The sequence below is a fragment of the Triticum urartu genome, chromosome 7, assembly GCF_003073215.2.
Source record: "Triticum urartu cultivar G1812 chromosome 7, Tu2.1, whole genome shotgun sequence".
In the NCBI taxonomy this organism is placed as follows: Eukaryota; Viridiplantae; Streptophyta; class Magnoliopsida; order Poales; family Poaceae; genus Triticum; species Triticum urartu.
In genome coordinates, this window is record NC_053028.1 from 271,390,296 (window position 1) to 271,398,139 (window position 7,844).

The window sequence follows — 7,844 nt, forward strand, 5'->3', positions numbered from 1 at the left end:
CTGCGCTCAGCTTCTGTGGATGAAGCAAACGCTCAAAGACTATGGCATTCATCTGAAGCAAGTGCCACTCTACTATGACAACGAAAGCACCATCAAGATTGCCAACAACCCAGTTCAGCACTCGAAGACAAAGCACATTGAAATTCATCATCACTTTCTCAGAGATCATGTTGTGAAGGAAGATATTGATATCATACACGTCAACACTGAAGAGCAATTGGCAGATATCTTCACCAAGCCCTTGGATGAGAAGAGATTTTGCAAGTTATGGTGTGAGCTAAATATCCTGGAATCCTCAAGTGTCCTGTGATCAGGCACACATCCTAACCCTTATGCATATTGATGACTTAGATGTGCAACACACGAAGTAAAGTATATCTTCAATCAATGAAGACATACATTCTAAGTGTGAATACATTAATGTGGAATTTGACTTCGGAGCACCACGATAATTGTGCGCCGTGTCTGGGTCTAATACTTCCTATACGGTGGGTAACGCCACCACCAAATGCTCTATTTTGAAGTGTTTCACTCATGGCGTTACCTTGCTATGTCTTCACATTTGGTTTGGCTTCAATCTCAACTTGTCTTCATGATTATCTTCACTATGTTGATTATATATATATACTAGTGTTCTGTCCTCTACAGCATTCACTTATAGCTATGTCTTCTTGTTGAATGTTTTGAACTAAGTGAATGTGATCAGACCCTAACCTCTCTATGCTATCTATCTCAAACTCTATCTCTCCAAATCATATGCATTCTATTAAAACTGTCGAATGTCTTCTCTGCGTCCTTGTCAGCAGAAGATACAAAGACAAACCTTAAGTCCACTTTCAATGCTCATTCCTCCACATGAAACCCGGAGAAGTAGGAACGACCACCCGACAATCCAGGCGTGCGTGGGACGTGGAACAAACCCCAAAATTCTGCATAATGGCCACGTGTTCCTCAGATGCGAATCGCCAGGGGCACCTGTGTAATAACGCAATGCCGCCCCTGTACCTATAAATACACACTTCACGGCGGTCATTATCTCTTCTTCCAGTCTCGCATGAACCCTAGCGCCACCGCTAGCCCTCGACGACGCTGGCGACGAAGCGCTTCGCTGCCGCAACCTCTCCGACGCCGTCTTCACGCCGACCGCGGACATCGTCCTCTCCGCCGTCGCCGTAGGTGTCCTCCATCGCCAAGTTAGGGCACGGAAGATCGAACTGCTCGGCCTCATCTTCCACTCCGTCTAGCAGTTCTTAGTGTGGTAAATAAAACTCCCTTTTTATGGCACCGTTGATCCTATGGCTTTGTCACTTTCTACCACAAGCAGTTTCTATTCACACAAGTTAGATCTCTCTCATACTGCATCTCATAACATACCTAGTATATTCACTTATACTTCACAAAGTAGTTAGATTCCTCACTTGTACTGATCTCTAGATTCGTACAAATCTGGAACCAACTCCTTATCTATGAGTGAATGTCTTCGCACGATGAGGTCAATGTCTTCTAAACTGATTTATATTCAAAGTCTTCTGAGAATGCATATGACCTCTTCCCCTTCCCTCGCACCTTAATGCTGTCACAGGTACATGTCCGTGGGAGAATCCCTTGGTTCTCATAGTCTGCATTCATTTGCAGAATTCTTACAGCATCATATAAATTCTCCCGAAGCAAGTTCCTGTTTGTCCAGCAAGCGAAAATCTTTGAAGCCTTTGAACGTGTTGAAGCCTTTCGGTTTAAAGTTCATGGCTTCAGAGAAATCAGCAAGGAAGGGTGGCAGAAAGCATTGTGGAGAAACATCTAGAGATCTGCCAGATGACCTCTCAGAACTGTACAAGACAGATCCTGAAGAGGATTACAATCAGCGCAAGACCCGAATCCAATGGATTCGAAGATATTGGGCAGAACAATGGTTCAAATACCGATTTGTAACCCAGGAATATGCTGAGAAAAATGCCATCAAGAGACCGTGGGGAGACATCCTATACAAGAATCTTCAACCCAGGTCCAGAGATGAAGCCATTGAACAAGGCTTCTATCCCTGCATGGTCCGTGGGCCACAGCCTATTGATGCACACCCATCGTCACTACTATGGTGTCGTGACGACATTCTATTCAAGCGCAACTTCCAGTTTGCCCAGAACTCAGCGAAGCAAAACAAGAAGATATTGGGACTAGACTTCAACCCTGGTCCCTTAGCTCCAAGGGCTGATGGCACATGAGATGCAGAACCCAATGTCGTCGGTCCTTTCTACAACCTTGAAGGCCTCATCACCCATATCTTGGTTCAAGGGACTGCAGTGAATGAGCCTGTAGCTGACGCTGAATCAGATGAAGCGCCTGCAGCACCGAAGCCAAAGAAGTTGAAGAAGCCTAAAGCTTCAAAGCCTGCCCCTTCACCAAAAATCTCACGGGCAAAGCCACTGGCAACTGCACCTCCTGAAGACAGTGTGCAGTCCGAAGACTTATCACACATCTCCAAGCCCCAAAAGGTCAAGATGCCTCTGCCACACACCGGCCAAGAGCTAACAGCTGCTGCCATTCTACGCAATGATGCCATTGATCTATCAAGTGATGAAGATCTTGCAGATGACGCTCTTGAGCAACTCATCAAAAGCAAAGAAGAAGCAGAAATCTTCAATGATCTGCCTCTCTTTGATGTAACAATCATCCACAACTTCATTGATGAATGGTTTGACACGCCAAACATCAGCTTCGAAGATCTGCAACTACCCATTGGCCTCAGTGTCGCCTTCCATGGCGCCATTGCTTCAGAGTTAGCTATCGCCCGGCGCATTGTTGAACTGAAGCAAAAGATTGACTATGAAAAGGCTCAATTCAAGAAGCATATTGCCAAGCTCAGCGTGCAAGAGGTGAAGAACTTTAAGATTATGCTGCACGAGCTCAAGGAAGCCTTTCTCAAGAAACGTGCAGAAACTCAGGGTTCTCATGAGCGCATGAAGGTTCTGGCTGACAAATGTGTGCAGGCCTACAATGAGGCTGAGAAGCACAAGGCCCTTGGGCGTCCTGGCATCGACCCCAGGATGGCAGCAAAGAAGATGAAGAAGCCTGCTACGGCTGAACCTGACGCACCAAGGCAGGAAGCAGATCCCATTGTCTTCCCAACTAGAATGACTGGCTCGAAGCCAAAAAGCCGGTCAACCACTTCAGAGCTCAAGAAGACGAGGACTGCTGAGGCTAAAGCCAGGAAGAGGAAACATCTTGAAGCCTCTCCTATTGCCCCCTCCAAGAAGAAGAGGAAGACCAAGAAAGATCGGGCTTCTCCCACAGAGCCTTTGATAGTTGAACCAATTTCCTTGGTTTGTCCTGACGCTGAACGCCAACTGACAATCCATGAGCCTGCTTTCACAGAGGCTCATGAAGCTAAAGACTTTCCAGCAGCTGATCCCATCGCTGCTGAAGACATTGGTCAACATGACCATGTAGAAGATGGTGCAGTCCTTCCTTAGCTCGAGAACAGCGAACTCATCAGCATTTGTCGTCCTCTGACGCCAATCGCTCAGGATGCTTCATGGGCTGATCGCCCACAAGAGGAAGAAGACTTTGAGGCCCAGCCAACAGCAACTCCACAGGCGTCGCCCGCATTGCGCAGGCTTCGCAAAGGTCCAAGGCCTCAAGTCTCTGCTGAAGACAATCCGGCTGCATCAGCCGCGGAAGAAGAAGTCCCACAAGTTGCCACTCCCCTGTCCCACCAAGAAGTAGTTCTCGAGGAGAATGTGATCGTGACCGATCCTCCTGCTCGTCAAGTGGAGGTTGAACATCTTGAGGCTGCCACCACCAACACCACTGAACCCACTGACACTGTCATGGCTGAAGCTAATGTGGAGCCCTCACCAACAAAAGCACCAGAAGTCAGCGAAGACACTGATCCCACCACTTCTGTTCCTGAGTCTGCTGCCGGTCCCCAGTTCGACTATCATGTTGAGCACAGGCCTCAGGTACAGAAAACAATCCCAAGATTGCCAAGGTTCCCAGGTCCTGCATCAGCACCTGGCTCCTTCAATATCAATGGCTTCAGAGCAGACAACACATTCTTCAATAGCTCCAGGAACCCCTACTCAAGGGAAAGGACATCATCTGATCGGTTCTGGAGCTATCCGCAACGAAGCTATTACTCCTGCATTCTATACAATCAAGGTCGCATCTTCCCCCACAAGCGTATTGACATTGAAGCTATAGCTGGTCTGCCCTGTCTGGAAGAAGCTCTGGATTGCTTCAAAGAAGTTGGATTGCTGCCATTCGTCACTGACCAAGAGCATTGGAATGAAGAGTTGCTGCTCCAATTCTATGCCACACTTCACATCCGTGGGTATAGCAGAGATCCGAAGACTTGGGTCCTGGAGTGGATGACAGGAAACGTTCATCACGAAGCCAAAGTCTTTGACATCATTGAGCTCACTGGTTTGCCCACTCCTGGTGATCTCTACAAGCATGGCTGTCAGCTTCATAGTGAAGCTATTGAGAGCATCTTTCAGAAGACTGAACCTAATATGAGTCAGATGCTCGGTATGATGAAGCCATTGCCCCAAGATGCTTCTTATCCCACGGAGTTCTTCATTGAAGACTTTGAGTATCTGCCAAGAACCATTATCACATCATAAGGTGAACTCTCTGGCCAATCAAAGGACACTCTCCACATGCCAAGCTTGAAGGTGCAATGAAGACTTTGGTCTTCTATATTCTTCATGGAAAATGCTTCAATGCACAGGACTTCTTCATTCGCCAACTTGCTGCATCAGGCTCTTAACTGTTTGGCTTGAAGTTCTACGCCCCATGGGTCATGCGGCTGATCAAACTTCACTCCACTATCTCATATCAGCCATCTGCTCGCAATCATCGGATTTTTCTGCCTGATGTGGATATGTCAATTGAAGCCATCTATCCTGAGCCTGCCAAGGAACCTCTCAGTCTTTAGAATGCAGAGCATCAAAGTTTCACTCAGAACGTTGAAGGCGTGGAAGCCGTAACTCGTGTGTATCCTTTGGCTAGCACTACATGTGCACCGCATCCTGCTCTCACTGAAGCCACTGACAGTACAACTGCTCCACGACCCAAGAAGCGCACTCGTGTTCTCAACGACCAAGAGCTTCTTGTGGATCTTCATCAGAAACAGGATAGGCATCATGACTGGCTGAAGCGTCAGATGCAAAGCCTCTTGGTGGATGTTAATTGCATTCGCAATCTTGCCACCAAGAATGCTTTTGTTGCCCATGAAACCTCTCGCCGCACATGGAAAGGGATAACGCTGATGTGTTCTGAAGATGATCTTCAAGAGGATGGCTTCACTGAGCGATTCAAGTTTGACTCCACACCTCCTCGAAGGGCAGTGCTGCGACGAACTTCATCCCTTGAAGACTCTGAGTTCTCGTCCTCTGCTGCAACTGTGACTGCCAGAGTGATCGAGGATGAAGATGATGCTACTTCACCGCCACCTCCTTCAGCACGCTTCGACTCTGCTCCAAGCTCTTCAGCACCGCCAAACACCACCAACGACCCTGCTGCTTCACCTACTCATGGGAATGAGTAGATGCTCTATGTCTTCAAACCTTTTTGGTCCTTACTGACAAAAGGGGGAGAAGCATATGAGATTGATAGTCTTCAAGCGGGTCCATATGGGCGGGTGCTTTATATTTTGCTTCGTGCTTACAACTCTCGTTTTGCTACATTTGGTTCTTTGAGTTGTAACACTTAAACTCGATGGTCGTCTGCTACTTATCTGCCACCTTGTGTTGCGATGATAAATTCCGCATGTGCGACGATAAATTCCGCACTTAGATCATTCTGCAGACGTCCATTTTCCATTATGCATGTCATTATCTTCATATACTTTCACATGCATAGTGGATTGTCATCATAAGTTGAAGTGGATCTCCACAAGTACAACCTGCCATGTGCATTTGCATTCCAAAAGCAAATTACTTATATGCACATCTTCAGGGGGGGGCCCTTGCAACTTATGAAGACAATTCCTTATCCTTTACAATTTCACAGATTATATTCCCCGTTGAAAACTTCAACTAGTTTGTCATCAATCACCAAAAAGGGGGAGATTGTAAGTGCATCTAGTGCCACCCCTAGTTGGTTTTGGAGTATTGACGACAAACCTAGTTGAGGGACTAATGTGTTTGTGAGAATTGCAGGATAACACAGGTAGAAGTCCCTCATTGATTCGGTTTTCCTACCAGAGATGACCCCTAAAAATGTATGAAGACATTGAAGTCAAAGGTGGTATATGAAGATATTCACATTGAAGACTATGACAAGAGAATACACCACATGAAGCCTATGGAGCTCGAAGACTTAGATCTTTCGTAGTTCTCTTTCTTCTGTGTTGAGTCATAGGAACCACCGTACTGTTAAGTGGGGTCCAAGAGAACCAGTCAGAATGAATGAAGTGATGCTTAAACAAAACCTATGTCTTCGAGTGAAGATTTGAGAGCGAATCTTGTCTAGAGTCGGGCAAGTCAGCTTTGCTTGAAGCCCAAGTAAAGTTGTCGTGTGAGTTTGAAATCTGACCGTTGGAACACGTGTCAGTTCCTTAGTGACCCAGGGTCATTTCGGACAAATCAGGTCAGGTTGCCAAGTGGCTATAAATAGCCCACCCCCTACAACCATAAACGGTTGGCTGCTCAGATTTAGAGTACGGCTTTTGTCGTTTGAGAGCAACCCACCTCGAAGCCTTTGAGAGAGAATTCCTTGCGAGGATAAAGCCCTAACCACCCAGATCCAAAGAGAATTAGGCACCACTTAAGTCTTCTTGTCTGTGTGATCTGAAGACTTATTACACTTGAGGACTGTGCATCCTCCAGCCGGTTAGGCGTCGCGTTCTAAGCATCCAAGAGACATTGTGGATTGCCGGTGAACGAAGTCTGTGAAGGTTTGGGAGTCTACCTTGAAGACTTACCAGAGTGATGGGGCGAGGTCTGTGTGACCTTAGCTCAAGGGGAGTACGGTGAGGACTGGGTGTCCTGAGCTGCGTGTTCAGGACTGGGTGTCCGGGACTGAGTGTCCTAAGGTTTAAATACCTAGCCTCCCTAACCAGACGTACAGTTGTCATAGCAACTGGGACTGGTCCAACAAATCATTGTCTTCAGCGAGTCACTGGTTTCATCTTCCCTTCCCTTTACTTATTGTTACTCCTTGTGAAGTCATTATATGTTCGCACTATCTTTTGTCTTCACTGAGTGACTGCGTGTTCTGTGTGGCTTCACAATATCTTCCTACCTGATCCTTACTACATTGCTGCTATTAGTCATTGTGCTTTCACTCTATTGAATACTTGACTATGGCTTGCCTAGTGTAGTCTACCTTCCGCTGCAGGGTGATAGGTTTATTTCTATCGTTTGTCTTCATAACTTCCACGTTTTGAAGACTTCCATAAAAATCGCCCATTCACCCCCCTCTAGTCTTGATAACCAACAAGTATTGGGGATCGCAACAGTTTTCGAGGGTAGAGTATTCAACCCAAATTTATTGATTCGGCACAAGGGGAGCCAAAGAATATTCTCAAGTATTAGCAGCTGAGTTGTCAATTCAACCACACCTTGATAACTTAATATCTGCAGCCAAGTGTTTAGTAGCAAAGTAATATGATAGTAGTGGTAACGGTAGCAAAAGGTACAATAGCAAAAGTAATATTTTTGGTGTTTTGTAGTGATGATAACAATAGCAACGGAAAAGTAAATAAGCGAAGAACAATATATGGAAAGCTCGTAGGCAATGGATCAGTGATGGAGAATTATGCCGGATGTGGTTCATCATGTAACAGTCATAACCTAGGGTGACACAAAACTAGCTCCAATTCATCAATGTAATGTAGACATGTA